The sequence below is a fragment of the Vulpes lagopus genome, chromosome 2, assembly GCF_018345385.1.
Source record: "Vulpes lagopus strain Blue_001 chromosome 2, ASM1834538v1, whole genome shotgun sequence".
Classification (NCBI taxonomy): Eukaryota; Metazoa; Chordata; class Mammalia; order Carnivora; family Canidae; genus Vulpes; species Vulpes lagopus.
Genome location: NC_054825.1, coordinates 108,838,317 through 108,862,299, shown reverse-complemented (window position 1 = coordinate 108,862,299; position 23,983 = coordinate 108,838,317). Strand labels below are relative to the sequence as shown.

General features: G+C 39.0%; 1 protein-coding gene across 2 annotated transcripts in view; it reads right to left on the bottom strand.

Moving 5' to 3' along the window:
• PACRG (parkin coregulated) overlaps positions 1 to 23,983 on the bottom strand; it is a 521,176-nt gene that overhangs the window by 15,181 nt on the left and 482,012 nt on the right. The window lies entirely within an intron of this gene.

Genomic DNA, 23,983 nt, shown 5'->3' with positions numbered 1-23,983 from the left:
CCCAAAGCAAAGTACCAACTGACGTGGGGCCTTGGGACACTTGCTCTCATGTTTCTTATTAGAGAAATTATCTACCACCTTCATTGCATGGATTGCTATTTTGGCCCAGAAAGCCCTCTCTCCTCTTCTAGACTCTTCGAAGCATGGCCCTGGGTCCCTTGGGATGGTGGTGGACCTCCTGGCTCCAGTCCCTGGCCAGGCTCCCAAATTTGACCTTTAGCGAAGTAGACTCAGGGCTTCTGAGCAAACTGGGGCAAATGTCCTGGCAAACAAGCACATATGTGTAACTTCTATTCCAGATAGCTTCTGCCACGTTAGGTCTGCACAAGGAAAAACCTCCAGGAGGTGGAGGGAGAGACCTAGAGCCAGGGCTCCACTGATTTCTTGCCCTCCTTTACCCCAGGGTCCTCCTACCAGGGATCTATTATCCTTTACCACCCAAGGCCTCTAAGTAAATCATTCCATTTAGTTTCAGTCTCTTGAAAATACTGTCTGCTAAGTAACACCACCCTTCTAATGCTTTTCTGGACAAAACCTACGTTCTTGGTCTTAAAGATCTGCTATGTGACGGTGGGTCCTTGTATCTAGGCTTTTTATTTTTATAGAGACATTTGGCTCAAAGAAGCAGTGTTAGTGGTGGGGATTTCAGAAGTCAAGGAGGTCTAGCAGAGGCCAGGCAAATTCATACACAAACTCATAGCCTGCCCCCACCTCAGAGGCTGGCATCTGCTTCAGGGGCTGGGGGCACTGGAAGGCTGACCACCCCTCACAGGTCTATGGACTGGGGCTGTGGGAGGGATGTCTGCAGGAGCAGCTACAGTACCTGTGGTGGGAGAGAGCAGCTGCTTGACACCGAGAAGGAGCAGAGGCTCTGTTCCCCTGTGCAGCCCACCTGCTGCTCACACACTATTTCCACGTGCTCAGAGCACTGTTCACAAACTGGCTTCCCAGTTTGAGGATAAAAGGAATTAGGAAACAATTCCACAGAGGACATCAGGAGTCAAGTTCTAATTTAAACTCAGAGGCAGTCTTCCAACTTCTGTGATTTCAAGAAGATGCCCTATATAGTGTTCTAGTCTCTGAGGATTGGTGGAGAACAAGATAGGTCAACCCGTGAGCTCACATTTCGGTGGAAGAGGTGGAAGGCGTGCCGGTAAAACAATGACAGACCAAGAACACTTGGAGAATGAGAAGTCTAAGTAAGGAATGAAAGTAGATGATGGGGCAGTGAGGTGATGGACTGTCCGGGGGAGGTGACCAGAAAGGTTTCCTGAGAAAATTACATTTAAGCTGAGACCTGAATGCTGAGAAGAAACTGGCTTGCAACAAGCAACCTGGGAAGGACACTCTGTGCCAGCAAGCCTACGCAAAGGAAGGCCTTGAGCTTGGAAGAAATTGTCACTAGAGTGTATGCTCCCACCAAGTTATCGTGTTTGTTCTTTTCAACCTTGATATGTACTACACATAATTGCAATTTTTAGTGACTATTTAGCAGCCCCAGAGTTGAGGGAGTGTATCTTTCTCTAGTTAGGGACATTGTTCTACTTCTCGATTTTCACAGTTTCCGGAGAATGATGCAATAAATACATGTCTTAGTGTTCATCATCTCTTTCTTTAGTTCTGTTGTTTCCTAGAACCAGTTATCAGAAGTGAGGTTACCGCTTCAAAGACTGAACATTTTGCAGTTGTTGGCATATATAACTGATTTTCAGAAAGGTTATGCCAATTTATAATGTTATGGGCAACATCTGAGTTCACCTGTTTATCACAGCAGTGTGTGCAATCATGAAAATCCTGCTTGCTAATTCAGTCTACGTGAAATATTACTAAAGGTTACTTAAGTTAGTGTTCTATATACTTAGGAGGGCAAACTTTTTTTTCTTTTTGTTGCTATGTGGGTTTCATTTTTTTTTTTCTTATGAGAATGATTTGTTCTTTTGCCTGTTTATCTGCTGGGTAGTTTTTATAAGGGAAACAAAGTCTCACAATATCTTGGGAAACTAAGGAGTGGCAAGATCTCTCAAGTTAGATTTTCTAGGGTACAAGACATGCTGGCATTCATTTCTTTTTGACTGATTCAATAGGCACTGTCTCAGAGGGCAGTAGGACAGGCTGAATAAATCTCTGTTACTTTTAGAGGTGCCTGTAGGCAGTAATACCGTGGGAATTGGAAGAATCTGAAAGATTGTGGAGGACATGTGGATTTTGGAGAAAATCACATAATTAATAAATTAGAGTAACTGACCATCACCTCTAGAAGGAGGAGCATTTATAGTGATTCAGTTTCTAAAATGCTTTCTCTAAAACCTTTCCTTATAGTTTTCCATCTGCCCATCCAGCCACCCACCCGTCGGTTTGCTTCTGAGGTCATCCTCTGAAGGACCAAGCTTAGTTACTAATGAGGCTAGTCACAGGCATGACCTGGAGCAGTTTTGTCTGGCCCTCGTTTACAGTGTATCTAAAATCAAGATTTTGGGGTTACCTTCAAACTGGATTATTTACAAATGAGGCCATACAGAACAACACTGTTATTTTGGAAACTGAAGCCTGCTATTTATCTTCAGGCAAGGGATGGTGCAGACAGGTGCAACATGAGTGTCCTTATAAAACCATGCCAATAACCTTAACCCTGACCTCTGGCTGGAGATGCATTTCAGTGAGTATACTAATATCTCTTTTAGGCATAAATAACCACAGTTGTGTCAATTATGTTTTGAGATCCTTGATGAACCTACTGCCCACCCTCTTTAGTGAATAAAAGGAACAATAATATATTTTTTATTTCAACTTAACTAATGAAACAAAGCTTTGTAGCAGAAAGAAAGTTGCATATTACATTGAGAGCAGATACCAAGGTAAGAACAAACATTATATAGGATTTTGAATTTCTGATTGGCACTGAACTATTGCAAGGTCAGATTGATAAGTGACATGCCATCCAATGAGGTAGGTAAATATAATTATTTGGATAGATATTTCAAGACATATGACTTTTTTTTTTTTTACCTCCTCTTATGTAGTTACAGCCTGTTGTAAGATATAATGTTATAAATTAAGAAAAAGTAGGATGCTTACAGAAATCAGTATGAAGCTTAAGGTTGTTTTCCTCATAATGAAAAACTACTGACAGGTCTAATTATTGCCCCATCTGAAAGACCAGGTAAAATAAAATGCATGAAATACATTGCAGGGCTGCACATCTTAGCCCACTGCTCTAGCTATCACTCTAGTACTGAGTCTGTCAGGAAGCCACCGATTAATCCTATAAAAGAAACTACATAACTAGGACCCCAAATATTATGGCTAAAAAGCTGGAGGGTAAATAAAACTACACAAAATTCTAAATTCCTTTAAGTCCTTACAGTTGCTTTGGAATTACTCTATGAAATTAATAAAGTACAAATTATAATTTTGAGTCATCATAATTAGTAAAAATTAGCTGCAGGTACAGATACAGTTGTCAGAAAATTTACTGTAAAATTTAACAATAAATTTATATCTGATCCTTTAAAATACATCTGATCCTTTCCAAATTTTGTCCAATGATTCTTTTCCTTGAGCTGCAATTTAACATTTGAGGAAAACTGAGACCAATATTGACTATTGACTTTTACTGACTAATTTTAAATGTAACTTTTGTTTTTAGCGATTTTCCTTGCTTCTCCAAGGAAATAACTTGCTTACCTCACTAAGTCTAAGATTTTTTTTTTTCTCCCTATAATATGCTTTTTAAACTGTTTTATACAAGCATTTCCGTAGGGGATACAAAACAATATTATGATGACATAATTTGTTTTAGTCCCATGCAATTTCATATAAACATACATAAAGCAATATTATAGCAGATTAACTTGTTTATATGAGATTAAATTCTCATTAATATATTTTAAATGTTTTATGAAAAATATTTTAATACAAGGAAGTACAATCTCCTCATCTATTTTACTACAATTGCATTTTTTGTTTTAGATCATTTTCATTAAAATATCTAGTTTCCTAACCCCTCCCCAAAAAAAGTTCTCTTTTTTTTTCTTAAGGAAATAATTGGATCATATTCTGTAATTGCTATCGGAGGTATCAGGCTGGGTGGTATCTTGGCAGGCTGGAATTAATACAAAGTATTAGAAGATATCAGTAGACTGTGAGAATGTATCAAAGTGTGATTAGTACTGTTATTTTCTTTTCCATTATCTCTTTTATATTCCTCATTGATGCTGAAAAACGTGATTTTATAGATCCTTATTTAATTTTCAAATAATTAAAACTTTCATTAAAAAATCTCACAACACAGTAAGCCTGGATTCTTTATATGTCTGGACCTAATGTATGTACATTAATCCATGTACCCACAATCCTTTGAGTATTTGTGCTAACTTTCTCTAATAATCATGGGGACTTCATTATGTAATTCTGTCTTATTGTTTTTCATATTCTTAATTCCCCAATTCTGTATGTGGAAAATAAACATTTTAGTTACAAATATTTCTGATCTCATGGACCATGTACAACTGGTAATAACTGAAATTTCCAAAAAATTATATTCTCATAATTGCTGATGTAACTCTCAACTATCAACTACAAAGCTCTCTAGTGGAGAAGGCTGCATTGTCTTGGTCAGGCCATTGCCTTGGATCACCCCAAAAATCAGCACAAAAGCCTTCATTCCATCGTTGTACTTTGACTACTGCCCTTTGTAAAGCCTGTCTGGTTACCAGCATGGAGACAAGGGCTGGCTTTGGGCTGTAGATATTCCAAACCTCAGAGGTATCTTTGGTGCCCATAAATTCACTTGCCCTGCTGCGTGCTTGCATGTGTGCATGTGATGCTGCAGACAAGGAATCAAGGCACTTCCATTCGATCGTTAGAGTTGAAATCCATAGTTCATTATTGATTGTTGTTCATGACCCAAGTGTCATTAAAATCTCCAAAGAACAACACGGTTCATAGGATTTTCTAGAAACTTTACTTGCTGTTAAACCTTTCATATTAACAATAAAGGGCAGTAATGGAAAATCTTTTCTAGTAAGTTGAATAATTCATTGATCCACTGGGAAGATGTCTAATAAATATTAGTACTCTGTTTGATTTTTACATTCAGGATCAATCTGCATCTGTTTCTATCTTTGAAAAAATCCTCACAAGGGTGTGAGATTGCATATTTATTTCAATGGGCCCTGGTCGGAAGGTAATATCCATCTTCTATAATAGTGCACTCAAAAGGCATGGAGAAAGATCTTTTTAGAGAGCTGGAAGAAACAGAATTTTGAATTAATCTGGTTTGGATTACTCAATATTATTGAGGAATATTAATACATCCAGTTAGGGAGTAGAAGCATCTTTGAATTTGCACTATTTAAAACAAACATTGGCTGAATGACAGTTTCCTATAACATTTCCTTCTTCATTCTGAATATATTATGCTTTATTTTAGTGAAAATTTTGTTCCATGAAAAATGTTAGACATTGGATTATGTTACCAAAAGAATTTGGACTTGTCACTTGTGAAAGTGTAAGGAGAGTGACTCAGGCCCATCCTACACGCCACATCCCTGCGGTTGTCAGGGCTGGCCACCACACTTAGTCCCTTATGATCTGAATCCAAATTTGTCTGACTACTGCAATAACGTCTCCACCATTCTCACCTGCCTCTGTCTTTCTATCCCCTCAAATTCATCCTTTTCAACCGTCTAGTTAAACCTTCATTAATTCAGTTTGTTTCCACTGGTGAAAACTTTTGGAAATTTATCATTATCTGTGGAATAAATTTAATCTTCCTTGGCCTGGCATTAGGCCCTTTCTAATGGGCTTGAGGCCAACGCTGACTTTCCAAACCTCTCCCACAGGAACATTAGCTGAAATGACATGACAAATTGTTATCAAATGACAACTGTTATCAGTAACCAAGAGTAAGGGGTCTTCACCTTCTTATTTTTCCTTTTGTCATTCCTTCATTCTGAATTCCTTCCCCACCTCTGCTTATTAAAATCTCTAAAGTTCATTGTATCATAAAGATTTTCCTGATCACAATAACCAGAAAACATTTTTCCTTCTTTCAATCATTTATACAGAGTATATGCTTTTCTTACAATACTGATCACCAAGAACCCCATTTTATAGATAATGAGAAAATATCTCAATTATAAGAATTAAGTTGCTTGAAGGCAAGAGCTATCTTTGAATCTTCTATGGTGTCTCTCTTAATATGGTAGATGTTGAAGAAACTCTTGTCAAAAATGAATATGAAATAGTAATTTTGCTACAGGATGGAAGGAGTCTGCCTCATACCCCCTCACTACACCTTTATTGCCAGATCATTGGGATGCCAGGTACAAGGCAGGGTCAAAGCTGGCAAGTAGCAGGGTCATCTGGACATGGGGCAGAAATCTGTGACTCAAGGCCCAGGGTGAAGCTGCCAGAACTGAGGCCAGGAACATAAAGGATTTGAGTTAAATGGTTAGTCAGGTCTTCTGAGAAAGGAAGTCAGTGTTAGGATTTGTAGGAGAAATGGTTTCCTTCAGAAGAATCCTTGAAGAGACAGATCAGAGGAGGCCCTAGAAATGCAGCCATAGCCAGAAATATCCCATTCTCACCCTGATCTTGGACTTCACATTAAGCTCATGCACATCTGACTTCATTTAATGCAGCATCCTTCATAAATACCCAGGGTGCGAATGGGCCCCTGTCAAGTTCTCCTCCTTAAGCCATGACATACTAGTAATAACAATGCTGACATTTGTTCAGTGTTTTCATTGCCAGGTGCTGTCCTGTGCTGAAATGTATGAACTCATCTCATCTTTGCAACAGACTGTGAAGCAGGAGCTGTTATTTAGGGTTTGGGCAAGTGAGTGTTAGACACACGGGGCGAGGTCTGGACCTGGCACGGGGCTGTAAGGGAGGCAGCCGGATGCAGCCAGGGCTCCACCCCTCCGCCCAGGAGCTCCTGGCCTGTTTCTCCCTACTGGCTCAGTCTGGGCCTGCCTGCGCATTTCCAGGAGCCAAAGAAAGGGGCCGTGATAGCTTTGAGATTTGGGCGCTGCTATACGTTACATTTTTGGTCCTTGGAAAATTCTCTCCTATAAAATAGTTTATGGATACAACCTGATCCCACTAAGCCGGTCCCTCGGCGATTGTTCTGTGGTGCGTGTGAATTAAGTGAATTCAGCTCTGGCACAGAGTGAGGGTTAGCAATGATTTGTGGGAAACGGGTATCCCAAAGAAAGCTGAGAGGCAGCATGGCAAAGGCTGAGAGCCTTGGCTGCCTGCACCATCCCAGCGTCCACCCCACCCACCAGCTGCGGGAACTGGACGGGCAAGTCACTAAACTCTGCCAGTCTTCATTTCCTCCGGGCAGAATGGGATCATGATAACTCCCTCCTGGGACTAGCACGGGGTTGGGTAGGAGAGCATCAGCGACACATGTGGGATGGCACATGAGAGTGTTTACTCGCTGATAGAGTCTCGTGGTGGTTGTTGGCACTTGGACCGGAGTCCTCTTGGAGTTATTTAATGGGACTACATGGCAGAACTAGATTAGTTATAAGGCTTTCTTAGCTTTCACTGAATTCTATTTCAAATATAATCTTATGTACTTAAAATATTAAAAACATAAAAAGAACTATTGAGCAAGTCAGTGAAAAAACTAAGAGTTATTTACAACAGAAACATTGACACAAGACTAATACAAGAAATATAATGCCTCTTAACAATCTGTGACATCATTGAGTGGGGTGCTTTGGAAATACCTAAGAAAAGGAATCCCATAAAGAAAGACATCCTTTAACTGACCTGGTCCTAATGCAGCTAATGCCTAATCAGGAAAGTCAGTAAATCAAAACAAACAAAACTGAAGGACAGGCAAGTACTCTGGACAACAGCAAGCCCTCGACACAGAGGTTGGCCAATGGCAGAACCCAGCATCGGCCCTCGCGGGCCATGTATTAGCGCAGGGAATTCCAGGATGAGCATGGTTTCCAGCAACCATTCCCAACCTTGGATCTGTACGTCTCAGTCTTCCCCTGCAACGGCACAGGGCTGACCTTGTCCTCCCTGGTGGAGGACTGCTTTTATCACTTGGTCCCAACTTCACTGGTCACCGTCTTCTGATCTTCATTATGGCAAGTCACAGTTAATTGCACTAATGAAGAGGAGCCACTGAGTAAGTCGCCCAAAAGAAAATACAATCCTAAATTTGCTGGTATTTCTCTTTAGAACGCACCTGAAGATTTTTACTACATACATACCACCACGCTGTCACCATTTTAGATATTTTTAGATATTATATACAACTACTTCATGTTCTCTGTATTTTGAGGAGATAATTGAGAAAAGTCATTCACTAGGCTTTGGTGGTATAGATGGGTAGTTATTTTGTGATTAAAAAGTTCTCTATGCATTATGTCTCTGAGATAATCTAGAACAAATGTTATGCTCAAATTCCAGGTAGAGTGCTGCATAAAATGATTCAACATTATAAATCTGGCAACAAGGAATTTTTAGGGTTTTTTTTTTAGTTCCTACTCGGTATGATGATAATGGCCATATTCTTTTACACTCATTTTAAATTTCAGAAATTGGATAATGTTAATAATAGCCATTAGTTATGCAGTGTTTCCTCCGTGGTGTGCGCTTTACGGACATTGAGTCTAATTCTCTCAACAGTCCCACACAACGGATCTTACTGTCACTTGACAGGTAGAGAAACAGGCTGAAAGAGTGGAGGAGATTAGTCCAGCATCCAGAGTGGTCTGGGCTCAGAGCCACACCGAGCTTAAGTCTGCATCTGAGTGCAGGTCCTCGGGCTCCTGCGGCTCCAATGTTCTGCCCTAAGTGCTCCTGCTCACTCTCCAACACCACGCACACAGGGCATGAGGGCAAAAAGGTGTTTCTTTACCGTGGCCAAGGGTCTAACTCTTGTGGCTGAAGGCTCAGCATCATTCTCATGGTAAATCGGCTGACAGGCTCCTCCCAACACTATTAGCACCTGGAATTTCAAGTCCTTTAAGATGAAATTGCAACTAAGAAAGAACCCGAGAATCTCAGTGAGGTTTGACAAATAGCCATGATCACAAGCCAAAGGCCAAATATCTTCTGCTAAAAAACAAACCCTAAAAAGATGATACAGAATAAATGCTATTTTGGAGAGTGTCTAAATTCTGTGGAGTGAAGGAAAAGAAAGAAAGGATCTGGAGGCCTAGCCTCTCAAAAATCATTTCCTTAATTTCTTTTTTTTCTTAAAGATTTGATTTATTTATTCATGAGAGACACAGAGAGAGGCAGAGATACAGGCAGAGGGAGAAGCAGGCGCGCCACAAGGAGCCTGATGTGGGACTCGATTCTAGGACCCCTATATCATGACCTTAGCCAAAGGCAGATGCTCAACCACTGAGCCATCCAGGTGCCTCCATTTCCTTAATTTCTAGAAAAAAAAAAAAAGGAAGCAAAAGAAATAAAGTTGTACTGCAGTGTGTTTTGAGAATCTCTAACAGCTTCCAAGCCAAGGCCACCCTGCGAGGCTTCCACACCGGACACAGCATGAAGAGCAAAGTGGTACTTGGGTTAGTCTGCGTAAGCTCATGAAAAATAATTTCATGTAGCCAGTAAAAAAAAAAAAGCTGGCAGTTCTTTGCCCCAGCCCATCAGCTGTGAGTGTCTAAAGAGCATCTGTGTAAATTGTTAAGGCTCAGGGGTGTTCCTTTTGGGTGATTATGTAAGAGAAAATCAGAGTTTAAAAGGAAAATGTAAGAAATGTACAACTTTGAAGGAGTTGCCGTTGCTGGTTCAGTTGTAACTACAAACCCTGGAGGGCTTTGTGAGAGTTTTGGGGCTAGCCCTGGCACTGCGGCAGGGACTGAAGAAGCCCTTGCACAGAGCCCCTGGGGCCAGGGTGGAGCAAGGAGGCGTGGAATTCCTGGCACTGCTCTGCTGCTGGAGTGGGGAGAGGGGAGGGGGCAGGGGAGGCAGGGGGGCAGGGAGTGGGGACTGAAGCTCTCCTGGCTGCTGCAGTGGGAAACTGGCCTTTGGCTCTGTTTGCTGGGGGGAGGGGTCCTTTTCCCTTTTGTAAGGGGGAGAAGTATCGATCAGGTTTTAAAAATGTTGACTAGACTTTGTGAAATGAAAAGCGAGAGCATGCTGTCTTTTTTAACCTATAAGGAACACCAGAAATGAATGTGAACTCCATGTTTGCCATTGGTTTCTTTCCTTAGGGCTCTTGATTTTGTAGTTTTCTATTGCCCAGAAAAATTGCTTTCATCTGACAGTGCCACCAACCAATAAACATAGAGACTTTTAAAAGTCAGATGTGAACTCTTATGTTTTATCTGCTCTTGAGAAAAAATCTAGGATCAGATGGTCTTTAAGGCAATGCATATACATGTACACACATATACACATATGCGGACACACAGACACATAAACATAGTTTACATATTTTTAAAGTTACTCGTTGTGGAAAATTTTTTCTCCAAAAGAGCTTTTCTTGGGGGGGGGAGGGGAGACAAAATGGAATTCAGCAAGGAACATGTTTTATGGCTCATGACCAAGGCTCATAGTAGGGACCTAGGGTTGTTGAATTTATCAGGAATATACCAATTATTCACAGGATGGTTTTTGACGATCATCTATGTTCTACAGCAGAAATTATAATGGTTTAACATAATTTTTAATACTGTTTACTTGTATGTTTATTATACATAATATATAAATTATGCATAATTTATAAATTATATAGAATTTATATATAAATATATAAACAATATATATTATTTATATATAAATATACAATTGTTTAATATAATTGTTTATAATACTCTGATTCTGAAACTAATGGCCAATTCTTGACTAAGTTATAGTTTTAAAAACTTTCAAAGGGGCTCATGTTAGTAGCATGGTCTCTTTAAAATGTTTTTGTAAAACTAACTTTAGAATCAAAATTTTGTCTTTGTTTCTACTTCTCTGATATTCTACAAAATATTATTTTATTGCTATGTTATGTGTAGTAAACATAAGTGTCCTGCTTTATGTATCAATAATAAAATAATAAAATATGCATTATTTTACTAAAAACAGCAATATGTGTTGATATTTCCTAACAATAAATATTTATGGACAATTCATACCAGTTTTATCATCCATACCAATTGTAACAGATGTGGGTTCATCATTCAGTCTGGAAGATTTTATAAACCAGTGAATAATGAACTCCCATCCATTCCAAAAGACATGGACTATAAAATAGTATGAATTGTCAGTAAATAGTTATTCTGATGAAATATTCCATTCATCTCTCCACTTCCATAGAGATAGATCATGTTCCAAAATATGCATAATTTTATAGATGGAAGAATAATTTTTAAAAGTGATTTACATGACAGAACCATGTAATACAGCACTTTCCTCCACTTCAGGAGTGAAATCAATACAACAAGCCATGTGTGTCATGGTGTGAGGGAGTGCTGAGCCATTTGCTCCTTCCAGAAGCCTGGGTAAATAGCTGGGCTCATTTTGTCATTGGTATTGAATTCAAACCAACAATGCTTATGGAGTTCCTACTGTGGGCAATGCTCTCTGCTGGGTGCTGTCATCTACACATGACAAATTTATAACGGCATAGTATATGCTTCATAATTATGCCTTGGCCAATGCATCTCAAAAATTGATCACAGCACCTGCTGTGACAGCTCAACTTCTTCTGACAGGCATGGTCTCCTCTCTGCCTGCGCAGAAGTGGGTGTCATTCCTCCTTCCCCATCATAGTTGCTGCATTCCTTCCCTTGGACTTCACTTCTGCTTTAGCTCTCTGGACTGAGCATCCTCCTAATGGCAGCATTGGCGACTATCTCCATGGTGACTTTGGCTCTTCCTGCCACAACAGGCAGCAAGGTTAAATCAAAGATAGACTCTATTTTCAGTTTGATGTCGGGGTTGTGTGAGGAACTGAAGATATGGTGGTTGACCGAAGACCTAATCCCTGACCTCGTGGAGCTTCAGTCTAGCAGGGAAGAGGGACATTAAATAAGCATGTACTCTTGTCATGCTATAGGAGCAGAGGACCTAGAAGCCTGATCAGGCATGGAGTGTCAGGGGAGCTCCCTGAGTTGGATGCTTCAGGGTAAGCCCAATGGAGGAATAAGGAGGGAAAGGGGGTGTAAAGAATTATAAATAAAGAGAACAGTTTGAGCAAAGGCCCTGAGGTGGAAGAGTGTTGACCTGTTCAGAAACTGAGATGAGTCTAGTGGACCTGAAGGAAGGGAGGGGGTATTGAAGGTGAAGGTGGAGAAGTAAGCAGGAGTCAGATTATGCCGGAGTCAGGTGGATGCTGGAGTCTGGTGATGTCAGGTGACATGGGCCACATCAAGGGTAGTCATTTGCCTTTATTCTAAGGGTAAGTGACAGTTAATTTTACATTTTGGCTACTGTTTGGATGATGCTCAAGGGAGGATAAACTAAATGGCTATTGTACTGTCCGGGTGCAGTGTGATCATAGTAGTTTCTTTTAGGATGATAGAGAAATGATGACATACTTTGGATGATACAAAAAAGAGATAGAACTTGGTGTTAAATTTGATACAGGGTGGGATGTCTGTGTCTCTTATACAGATGGGCAGGCAGCAACAGCATTAGCTTCAATAGGGAACACCGAGAGAGGATGAAGTTTCAAGGTAGAGGAAAGAGCTGACTCTGCATCTGACTGTGGACACATTACAGCATCCTCAGAGATGCATCCTCAGGGAGACAGGTGGCCCTACATATCTGGAACTGGAATGATATCAGGAGATAGGAAGACCAATTATATGATGTCATCTAGGTTACAATACTATTTTGTTCCATGTTTTAAAGTATCTAAAATGAGATTTATCTGTTAAATATACTTAGAATCTTCATGTGCTCTTTCCAAAAACCACTCACATCTCTCATTTCCTAGTTCAGGGCTCCCTCTGCCAGACCACCACCCACCATATGAATGCCTGCCTATGAACTTTGTGGGGACACAGGGCAGTGATGACAGACTAATGATGTGAGCGCAAGTTTGGTCAAGAAGGTAGCTCCCATGTGGCCATGGGCCAGCTGCAATCTCCTTGAAGGATGGTTTGCTTGTGTATAGGAGGGAGAGAGGGCCAGGAGAATCCCTAAAGTCACTTAGAGTTTTACAATTCTGTAATTCTATTGGATAGTAAACATTTTAAAAAATGTAAAGCGAAATCTGTTTGTTAAACTATATTTAAATTTGTTTTTACCAGAAAAATACAGCACATGTCTATGTATCTATAACATTGTGCTTGTCACATCCTAATCAGGAGGCAGCATTTGAGTTGAGACTTGACCAAGAACTTTGCTTAGATTCTAACTTCTAGGTTCTAAGAGAACAACTTTGAGCTGAGGATTACTTAGAGGTAGTGGTAATGTTTCTTTTGCTTACATGGTGTAAGCCTGGGTGTAGATTAACATTAGTATGTGTATCACCTCATAGGCTTTGATTTAAAATCCATGATGGTAAGGTAGAATTTTTATTCTATGTGCCTTTCTAAGTGTAAATGTCTTAACATTATCTGAATGCTTTATTCAGTGAAGAGAAGAGAATTGCAGTTTTTCTTCAAGTGATCCAAACAAAAAAATTTTTAAAGGAAAGATCACCTGCCAGAATATTTAAAGTAATGCTTTTATTACTAATGATTTAATCTATAATCATTTTAAAATGTTCTTGAAAAATTTGATCTGATTTTTTTGGACATGATTCTCATCCAATTTTTATCTTGAATGGTGAAGATATTTTATTTTAATAAGAAAAGAGAATGCTGTCAATATACTGGTTAGAGTTAATTGAATTTGGAATGCATGCTAAAATCGAGTAGGCCTCATTTCTTTTCCTGTGCTGTTAAATTACTAGATCAAAAGGTTAGCTCAATGTAGCCTGACTCATACACAGTAGATGTCAATTACATATCATTATTCCATGAATTCTATATTTGGCTTAGAATTGGCAATTATTGAACCTAAGCTGTTTAAATTTTAGCTTCAAGATGATGAATTTAAAGATTCATTTTCTAGAGAGCATGCTATAGATTTCTATTTCTGAAATTAAATGAAATTAAATGTATACTATATAGATTTCATATGGAGGGGGAAAAAGATTTAACTTGATTTTTAACTATTGCTATAGCCTTTGTACTAGAGTTTTTTTTTCTTTTTAATTTCCCCTGACTTTCCATCTATTTTGCATATGTTGCAACTTTACGCTTTCTAAATACAGCCTCAAACATGTGGACCCCCCCACACACACCCTTTCCCCATCCCATCCAGACACCTGTGATGACTGTGTTGGACCTATGGCTTGATGTAGCGGTGGACTCTAACACAGGGTGAGCAGGGCAGGTCGCCGGCAGATAGCCTTCTAGATCGATTTGGTTTGGGGAAGCAGGGAAAATAATTCTTCCCAGATGATACAGTAAGGCAGGAACACTCCATCTTTGTGGAATGGACCCTCTTCTCTCCAGGAAGTGAGAGAAAGTGACCGGAAAGTCCAACTCATATCATAGAGGAATTTGAAACCAAAGCTGGTATAGCACTGATACTCCTAGAAAATGTATGGGAAGGGGTTGTGAAACTTGCTGGGGGAAACTGGCATATGGGCAGGCACAGAAGTCTCTGTGCCAGGAATGATGAAACTTTGAAAATTAAAACCTAATTAATGACAACAGATAAACAAGGAAGCAATCACAACTATGAAGAGAGTCCACAGAATCTTGGGGAACAGACAGAAAGACCACCAGAGGAAACGATGAGGTGGCGGAAATCAGGAAAGAAGTAGGAGGAAAAAAAATCATAGAAATGAAGATCAAATTGAAAGCAGCATAGGAAGAACTGTCCTACAGAAAACATGATAAAGACAGATCATAGAAATGAGAGAACTTGATCAAAATCAAAGTGAAATGGGGAATTTAAAATGAGGAGAGATGAAGTGAGAGAGAAACAATAGGCATAAAGATTTTAAAAATATGCATAATTGGGGACTCCTGGGTGGCTCAGTGGTTGAGCACCTGCCTTCGGCTCAGATCGTTATCCCCGGGTCCTGGGATCAAGTCCTGCATCAGATTTCTTGTAGGGAGCCTGCTTCTCCCTCTGCCTGTGTCTCTGCCACTCTCATGAATAAAGAAATAAAATCTTAAAAAAAAAGTAATAAAATATGCATAATTGGAGCTCATGAGAAGAGATGTAATTGGGACAAAACAAATATTTAAAAACTTAATTCAAGAAACCATTATTAAAATAAAGGAAGACTTGAGCCCATATTTTGGAAGAATTCACCGTGTGTCATGGAAAGCTGATCCAGAACGCAGGGTTACAAACCCACTCATGCTCTCTATCCTGGGGATGAAAGTGGGGATGGAGGTGGAGAGAAAAAAAAAAAAAAAGAAAGAAATGACCACATATTCATGTAAACATACTCTGAACCTCCTCACAATGTTTATTAGGGAAAACATAGTGGAAAAAATGCCAATTACTGGACTATAGAATGTAAATGTTTCATGACTGAGAGCAATACTCTCCTCACATTCCTTGAGGAACCTCAAATGTTGTCTGGCAGAGAGCGCATCCTTATGTGTCCAGGAAAGACCTTTGGGGCTACACAGACTGTCTGACTTCATGCTTTCCCTGTATCTTGAAGTTACTTGTACCATTTGAATTATTAATAAAGAGGCAAGATCTCTGATTCTTGTGAGCCTGACTTGAAGATCTGATCCTGTGAATTATCTCACCAAGACATATCCTATGTTCCTGCCTTTTAAATATAGAGAAAAATACTTTGGTAGTCAGGCAAAAGGACTGAGTCACTAATAAGCAGGAAAACTCATGTTGGTCTCAGAATTCTCCACAGCCACCCACAAGGTTGGTGGATAGTAGAGACATACCTATCCAAACTCAAGAAAACAAAATACATCAGTGTTTTTGGATTCAGTCAAACCAGTTTTCAAGTGCAAAGGCTAAAGACAAACAGTTTTCAAAATGTGACATTAAAGAATGCTATTTCTCTCCTTTTTGAGAAACTACTAGAGGTCAATCCTCAGTTTGCCCAGAGATAACAAACATGATCAGTGCTGGGTATTGAGTAGATTTAACTGAAGAATGGAGACTAAAATGATGTGGGAATTAGGGCTGCAAAATGGAATACAAATTTAAATATTAAAAATGCTTTGACAATGTAGAAATGACACAACTAGCAGAGAAAAAGATGAGGGAAAGAAGATAAGAAGTGGAGCTTATTTGCTGATTGCCTCATTTGCAATAGTTGGGGGTTAAAGAGCATCATTTGAAGCTCATGTCTCAAGTGACAGACAAATAAGTATATCTAAGAAAAGCAAAGGTAAATACCAAGTGACTTGGTTTTATTTAAGCAATTTTAGTTCAAAGAGAAAATATAATCCCAAAGTACATAATAAATAGAAAACAAAGTAATAAAAATATTGCATATCAGAATTTACAAAAGGCCACTAAAATGCTCAGTAAAAAAAATGCATCATTTTAAATATTTATATTATTTTTTTAAAGATTTATTTATTTATTCATGAGAGACACAGAGAGAGAGGCAGAGACATAGGCAGAGGGAGAAGCAGGCTTCCTGCAGGGAGACCAATGCAAGACTCGATCCTGGATCCTGTGAGCCGAGGGCAGATGCTCAACTGCTGAGCCACCCAGGCATCCCTTAAATCTTTATATTAAATAAAAATTAAAAAATAAAAAATAATTAAGTTAACTCAAAAAGTTAGAAAAGGGGCAGCCCGGATGGCCGAGTGGTTTGGTGCCACCTTCGGCCAGGGGTGTGATCCTGGAGACCAAGGAGCGAGTCCCATATCAGGCTCCCTGCATGGAGCCTGCTTCTCTCCCTCTCCCTCTGCCTGTGTCTCTGCCTCTCTCTCTCTTTCTGTCTGTCATGAATAAATAAAATCTTAAGAAAAAAGTTAGAAATGGAGCACCAAAACAAACTGAATAAAATCGGAAGAAACTTTTCAAAGGAAAAGTTAAATTAGAAGACAAAAATGGCATAACAAAATAAATCTAAAAGATGTATTTGGAAGGAAAAAGAAAACAACAAAAGATAGAACCCGGGGTGCCTGGGTGGCTCAGTTGGTTAAGTGTCTGCCTTCAGCTCAAGTCATGATCCCAGGGTTCTGGGATTGAGCTCCATGTCAGGCTCCCTGCTTAGCAGGGAGCCTGCTTCTCCCTCTCCCTCTGCCACTTCCCCTGCTTATGCTCTCTCTCTCATTCTCTCTCTGTCTCTATCTCAGATGAATAAATAAAAACTTAAAAAAAAGATATAACCCAAATAGCTAAACTAATTAAAAGAATAGAGAATGTGCAAAGGAGAAATAATAAGTCGGATGGGGTGAGGGATAGGTGGTGAATAACGGAAAATGGAGGGAATTAAAAGAAACATCAGACATCAGTTTGTTCAATTCTATGTAAACAAATTTAAACTTTGGAGAAATAGAAAAATTTTCTAAGAAATTTGCAATTTGTCAAAACTGACCCTGGAGGAGATAGAAAATCTAAAAAGTCTTGATTTCTATGGGAGAAATATAGAAGGCTATCAAGGAGCTACTCTCCCTGCAATCAACAAAGACAACAACAAATCACTAGGCCCAGACATGAGAATTCCACAAATCCAGTGTATTTTTCCAGAGTGTAGAGTGAAAAAATGGGCAATTACCAAATTTTTTCTCTGTCAAAAGTATAATATTATACAAAACACAAAAATTGTAGAGAAAGTAAACAATAGACTAATATCACTTATGGATATTGAAGCACTAATTTTTTTTTTTTAAGATTTGTTTATTTATTCATGAAAGACACAGAAAGAGAGGCAGAGACACAGGCAGAGGGAGAAGCAGGCTCCACACAGGGAGCCCGACTCTGGACTCAATCCCAGATCCTGGGATCACATCCTGAGCAGAAGGCAGACGCTCAACCACTGAGCCACCCAGGCATCCCCGAGGCATAAATCTTAAATAAAATATTAGCAAACTAAATCCAGCAGTATATAAAAAGGTTGACACATCGTTATCAAATATAGCTTATTTTAGAAATGTAAAGATGGGGATCCCTGGATGGCTCAGCGGTTTGGTGCCTGCCTTCGGCCCAGGGTGTGGTCCTGGAGACCCAAGATGGAGTCCCAGATCGGGCTCCCTGCATGGGGCCTGCTTCTTCCTCTGCCTGTGTCTCCGCCTCTCCCTCTCTCTCTCTCTCTGTCTTTCCTGAATAAATAAATAAAATCTTAAAAAAAAACATATTTAGAAATGTAAAGATGATTCATTACTAAGAATTCTACTAATGAAACTTATAGTAAGGATTAAGTAAAAATATTTATGCTCATTTCTACAGATGCTAATTAGACAACTGGATAATATTCAACAACCCTTATTGATAAAAACAAAGAGGGTGATAATTTCCTTTATAAGTTAAAAAATGTATATATATATATATATATGTATATATATGTATATATGTATATATATGTATATATATATGTATATATATGTATATATATATATATCTGAAAGCCAGTATCATGCTTAATGGAGACATACCACAAGTATTCCCCAATATTATCACTATTATTTATCATTATATTATAGATAATAGCCAATGCTACTATGTAAGAGAAAGAAACTAGACATAAACAACTGGAAAGGAGAAAACAAAATAACCACTTTTTGGAGGACACATATTTTGTATCTGGAAAACCTAACAATCAACTGAATAGGCAAAGGAATTCAATGCAGTAGTAGGATTGAAAATTAATATACAGGCTTCAATTGCATTTTTTTTAAAAAAGGTTTTATTTATTTGAGAGAGAGAGAGCATGTGTGTGTGGAAGTGGGGAAAGCAGCAGGTGAAGGGATCTCAAGCAGACTCTGCAATTAGTGGGGATCCCAACATGGGGCTCATATGGGGTTCCATCTCAAGACCCTGAGGTCATGCCCTGAATCAAAACCAAGAGTCAGATGCTTAACCGATTGAGCCACCCAGGTGCCCCTTCAATAGCTTTTATACAAACTAATGAATAGAACTTTAAAATACTATGGGAGAAACCATAAGACATGAATAAATGGAAAGACATACCATATATGGGATTTGGAAACTGAGTATCATAATGATGTCAATTCTACTTCAGTTAATTTTTAAATTTAAAGAGATTGCCATAAAAATGCCAATAGGTTTTTCAATTTAACTGGACACATTGATCCCAAATTTCATATGTAAAAATACACATGCAACAATTGCTAGAAACACTTTAAAAGACCACCTTCTGGCATGTGGATTAGATAAGAAACACTAGATATTAAAATACACAAGTATACATACAGACAGAATTCTGACACAGATAATTTTGTTCATTTTTATGTAATAAAGTCTACCTTTTCCTTTATTGTTTCTTTCTTTAATATTTTATTTACCTTTATTATATTTTGGCTTTTAAACCAAATATTTTGGCTTTTTTTTTTTTTACCTTATGCTTTACATTTAATTTTTTAAAGTCATCCATATTTTTAAACTTTAGTAATGGTATAAGATAGGCCTAATCATTACAATTTATTTTCCCCCCAGGGAGTTAGTCTGCTAACCCAGAACCTCTTCTTAGATAAGCTTTTATTTTCCCACTGATTTGGAATGCCATCTTTATAAAATATCAAATAACTTTTATATACTTTTAGATTTATTTCTATTACATTGATCTACCTATACTATTGTTAGGGCCACAAATTTTAATTACTATTGTTTTAAAATTTGTAGAGCACATATCCCATTCTTTTCTTTTTTTCCCCTCAGTACTTACTTGGTTTTCTAACCCATTTATTCTCCCATATGAATATTTGAATCACTTTTTTTAAGGCCAACATGCACATGAGAAAATGCTCTGCATCACTTGCCATCAGGGAAATACAAATCAAAACCACAATGAGATACCACCTCATACCAGTGAGAATGGGGAAAATTAACAAGGCACGAAACCACAAATGTTGGAGAGGATGCAGAGAAAAGGGAACCGTCTTCCACTGTTGGTGGGAATGTGAACTGGTGCAGCCACTCTGGAACACTGTGTGGAGGTTCCTCAAAGAGTTAAAAATAGACCTGCCCTACAACCCAGCAATTGCACTGTTGGGGATTTACCCCAAAGATACAGATGCAATGAAATGCCAGGACATCTGCATCTCAATGTTTATAGCAGCAATGTCCACAATAGCCAAACTGTGGAAGGCGCCTTGGTGTCCATCGAAAGATGAATGGATAAAGAAGATGTGGTCTATGTATACAATGGAATATTCCTCAGCCATTAGAAACGACAATTACCCACCATTTGCTTCAACGTGGGTGGAACTGGAGGGTATTATGCTGAGTGAAGTAAGTCAATCAGAGAAGGACAAACATTATATGCTCTCTTTCATTTGGGGAATATAAATAATAGTGAAAGGGAATATAAGGGAAGGGAGAAGAAATGTGTGGGAAATATCAGAAAGGAAGACAGAGCATAAAGACTCTTAACTCTGGGAAACGAACTAGGGATGGTGGAAGGGGAGGAGGGCGGGGGGTGGGGGTGAATGGGTGACGGGCACTGAGGGGGGCACTTGACGGGATGAGTACTGGGTGTTATTCTGTATGTTGGTAAATTGAACACCAATAAAAAATAAATTTATTAAAAAAAAAGATCCATAAAGGTGTCCCACTGGCTCATTAACTTGAGGTGGAGCATCTTTATAGTATTAAATTACAATAGTTGAGTTCTCAGCTCAAGGCAACAACTTTAAATAACTTAAGCATCAAAAGTACTTGCTGGAAAGGTATGAGGTAGCTTAAAGAATCAAAGAAAAAAGTGAAGAGCCAGGTCTCAGAAAGAAGGCAGGAACTGGGGACTGTCTGGGAACACGGGCGGTATGAACCAAGGTGGGCTCCTTCAGGATCCACCATTGGGGATAGCATCTCCATGTATTTCATCTATCCTGTTTGATCCAACTTGATTCACATGCTCAACCCTGGGCCAGGCAGGTAAGCAGAGCCTCTAGGGTCCCACTCTACCTAGAGTGCTTGTAACAGCCAAGCCAGAGTCCCCAAAGAAAACTGAAGGTCTGTTACCAGATGCTAGGGGTCATAACCAAGGGCCATTACTACATGAGCAGCTCCAACCTGGAAGGTATGTCTCTCCATTTATTCCAGTCTTCAAAATTCCCAAATGGTTTCTTTCATAGAAGTCCCACAGATTTCTTATTTCACTTACTTCAAGGAGTTACAGTTTTGGTTCTAGCTCCTTATAATTGTGAATGAGGTCTTTTGAAAACTGTCATTTCCAACTGGCTGTTGCTAGGATCTAGGAAAGTCCAGTAAATATTTTAATTTATTTGACAGATGAGAAGGCTATTATAGAAAACTGAATGTAGTCTGAAAAATTTAAATAGCAGCTAGGAAAAATTGAGAAGCACATGAGTTTGGTCTATCCATTAAAGCTGGAAACACACATGAGGTTCCACATACCGGAGAGATGCAACAAGTGTGAGGCAAGAGGAATAGGTAGCCCGGGGTTAAAAGAGTAAAGAGAGAAATAGGACAGTGATCCAAATCCAATTTCCTGCTTTTTAAGGAAGCATGGATAAAAATAAAACACAAATGAATATTACATAAAAGCAGGTAAAACCTGCTTATTTTTGGAATGAAAGTTGGCAAATCTGATGTTATGGCTGATAGAATCATAAAGCAATTTAAACAAAAATAAGGCTTTAGTTGTCAGAAAAAAAAAATATGAGCAGCAAATTAAATTAGTACTTTCTTATGAAAAAACCCACACCAAATATTCCTACTATATCAGGAATATCAAGTCATAAATTCTATCAGGTAAGTAAAAGATTTTGACAGTTGAGATTTTAAATGCAGATTGTTTGAATGGAAGATTATCACCTATAATATTTCCATATTTTCAAAGTATCATGCAGTTTACTTTTTCTTCTCCATTAAATGTTATTCATTTAAAATTAATATGTTGAATTTCATTATGATTCAACTAAATTTCTTTTCCTTTTAAATCACTTTAGTATTTTCCTAAGTAGCATTCTGAAAATACCAACATTTCATCTCTTAGTTATAAAAACTTAAGAGTAGAAATAACTGATCTGAATATTACTTAGCTTCCTTTCCCAGACCTGCCAATCCTGACAAAGTATGGTGAAATGCCAGAAAGCTAACAATCAGAAAAGAAAAAAAAGACAGAATACATTAATTTGGAATTAGCAATAATTTATTAGGAGCTATGTTGAGATTTGCTTGCTTCTCAAGCCTTTACTCGCAGAATAAACAATTTAAACATGACAGGATTTATATAATATCTTCTAAGAATAAACTATTTTTAAAAATATTTATTTGAGAGAGAGTGAGAGAGTGAGTGAGCATGAGCAGGGGGAGGGCAGAGGGAAAGGGAGAAGCAGATTCCCTGCTGAGCACAGAGCCTGACTCTGGGTTCAATCCCAGGACCCCAGGATCGTAATCTGAGCTGAAACCAAGAGTCCAATGCTTAACTGACTGAGCCACCCAGGGCCCTCCTACGAATAAACTATTTTTATATACTTAATAATAGTTTAGAAGGTCTGCATGTATAAGTAGCATTGATATACAAAACTATTGCTTTTTAAAAAAAGATTTAGTGATTTATTTGAGAGAGAGAGAGTGAGCACGAGTGTGTGTGTGCAGTGGGGAGAGGGCAAGGGCAAGAGAGTCTTAAGCAGATTCTGCACTGAGCATGGAGCCTAACATGTGGCTCCATCTCACTATCCTGAGATCCCAACCTGAGCCAAAACCAACAGTCAGATCTTTAATCAATTGCATCACCCAGGTGCCCCCCAAAATTGCTTTTTAATCTAATCTTTAAAGCAGGTCCTCTGTATTATCTTACTAATTAAATGAGTTTTGGTAGATACTTCAAAAGAACAAACTATACCTTTGAAATGTGTGATGATCTAAGCTTTCCATTAATTGCAAATAGATTTTTATAGAGTTGGTGTGAAATATTATGATCCTGTGAGATATGTAAGGTGTAAAAATACCTTAACAAATTAGGACTTTGTCTATATGTTGACTCATTTCTTGACCAAAGAACTGCTGAATAGTCAGCACGTAGTAGGCATTCAATGGTTGTTTGGTAAATAAATGAGCCAAGATAAATCATTTATTTACAAACAGACTGAGACTTGTCCACTGATGGGTTTGTGTGATGTTCTGGGGCAGAGGGCAGAAATGCCCCTTTCTGATTCAGAACTTAACAGTCCTGACAGGAAAGCTACAGCTTTGGAAGGATATGGTGGTCTTTGTGAGCATAGGGATGAAGCATCGTGTGCTCTCAGCTGACAGCTTCTGCCAACAGAGTACTGCCAAGAGATGGGCCTAGCTTCTGTGGGTAAAAATCTCAGGAAGAGCCTTGGTTGTGGAGCAATATGCCTTGCAGGGACTTATCCAGAGCACCCTCCTGCCTCTTCCAGATGCCAAATTGGTCACAAGATGTACCGTCCACCTTTCTGACCTTCATGACACTTGACTTCCGGGTCTCTAGCCAGATCCCGGGCACATAGCCTTAGCTAAACATTTTTGTTTTGTTTTAAAGCTAAGCCAGGGGATCCCTGGGTGGCGCAGCGGTTTAGCGCCTGCCTTTGGCCCAGGGCGCGATCCTGGAGACCGGGATCGAATCCCACGTCGGGCTCCCGGTGCATGGAGCCTGCTTCTCCCTCTGCCTATGTCTCTGCCTCTCTCTCTCTCTGTGACTATCAAAAATAAATAAAAATTTAAAAAAAAAAAAAAGCTAAGCCATATAGTGAGGTGCTAACTGTAAATTAGGGCAGGGAGGAGCTGTGTGCTTGTAAAATAGAGTAGTTTGGGGAGAGGAAAATGTCTTCAACTTGTGGCTCTCAAGAGAGGCCGCAGTCCAGAGCATGAGCCCTTGATGGAACTTGATGTG